Genomic DNA, 1,559 nt, shown 5'->3' on the forward strand with positions numbered 1-1,559 from the left:
ATATAAAAAGAAAGAATTTTGTTGAGGTAAAAAAAAACTCTTCTAAACATTATCAGATAGCACAGTGTCATAATAAATCCTCATCTTCACATGTCATCCCTCAAATTAAAATCTTTTTATGTTGGTGTTTCAGCAAATAGGAATGAATGGAATAGCACCTTGAGGCTAACCGCTGCCTTACCATTCCAGCGCTGAGCTAGTGATAAGCTCACAACAACCTGTCAGCTGCTGCAGATGCATCTTTTCCAGCATTCTAGTTCGTGAATTGTACAATAGGAGAAAAAACTGGTGACAGTGAGAGAGCGCATAGCGAAACTGGCCTAGATGCAAACAGTTTCATTTCTTTCACTTCTCCTTGCCATGTTTATGAGACCCAGCTTGGGTTGTGCTCTTTGCTCACTGTGTAATATGGGCTGGGCACCTTGAGAAGTGAGCTCTCTGTTGTCAGACCTCTTTGACCTGCTCTCTCCTTTAGCCTCTCCTATTTCCGTACAAAAACCCTCTGATGCCAGGTAGCTGGTGCCGTCATTCCTGTTGCATTCCACCATGGGGAAGTTGCTGGGATCAGGATGAAAAATGCCTGAAACAAAGGCCTACTCTCATTCACAGGGTTTAGGGTTCTGTGGGAAAGTCCAGGCTGGACAGAGGAATGTGGAGCAGGGAATAGCTCACACAGTCTCTATGACACAGACCCAAAGACACATTGACAAGATAGATGTCTTTTTACAGAGAGGAGTCAACCTTCATAAAAGAGGACTCTGGGTAACTGCAGTACATGCTTTTTTCATCATGTTTACAGACTGTTAAGTCATCTATTCAGCAGATGATAGCTGTGATGGGATGTCTGGGTGGATGCTCTAGTGCTTATCCTCTTGAACCTGATTCCACTGCATCTTTTTTTTTAACATTACATGATTGTTCATTAGCAAAAAATAGAGAGAGCAATGTTTACCTTGTCTTTTAAACTGACAAAATAAATTTGAGGAAATACATGTTTTCACTCTCTGGTGGAGAGTTCAGTGACAAAATTGACACCATTCTTGGTAAATCTGAAACTACAGTTAGCTTAGCTTAATATAAAGTCTGGAATTGATGGGAACTGCAAGCCTGTCCAAAGGTAACAAATTTCACCTGCCATCACCTCTGAAGATATATATATTTAGCCTTTGCACAGAGCCAGGCTAGCTGTTGACACTTGCTTGCAGTGTTTGTGCTAAGCTAAGCTAACCAGCTGTACCCTTATATTTAATATGAGTGGCATTAAGTGTATCATCTAATGTGCCACCAAAGTGAATATGCAGCTGTTTTTTTTCCTCCTTAGATTGATTTAAAAGATTACAAAATGCTAAATGGGGTAAATATGCAGTATTTCAAAGAAAAAAAATGTTCTTCTGACCCTTTGATCATCTGGGGACTTCTCAGATTTTTTTTAGCAGTCCTTTGAGAATGCCCTGACACTGCAAGGAAAGCAAATGACAGGCATGGCCTATGTCCTAAACCTCTAGACTCTCAGCTGAAATAAATGTCAAGTTTAATTATCATAAATTAATACACATATA

The 1,559-nt window shown here is 40.0% G+C and overlaps 1 protein-coding gene across 1 annotated transcript in view; it reads left to right on the forward strand.

Moving 5' to 3' along the window:
- The window catches only part of usp18 (ubiquitin specific peptidase 18), a 25,325-nt gene that overhangs the window by 11,794 nt on the left and 11,972 nt on the right, over positions 1 to 1,559 (forward strand). The window lies entirely within an intron of this gene.

The sequence above is a fragment of the Monopterus albus genome, unplaced genomic scaffold (assembly GCF_001952655.1).
Source record: "Monopterus albus unplaced genomic scaffold, M_albus_1.0 scaffold178.1, whole genome shotgun sequence".
NCBI lineage: Eukaryota > Metazoa > Chordata > Actinopteri > Synbranchiformes > Synbranchidae > Monopterus > Monopterus albus.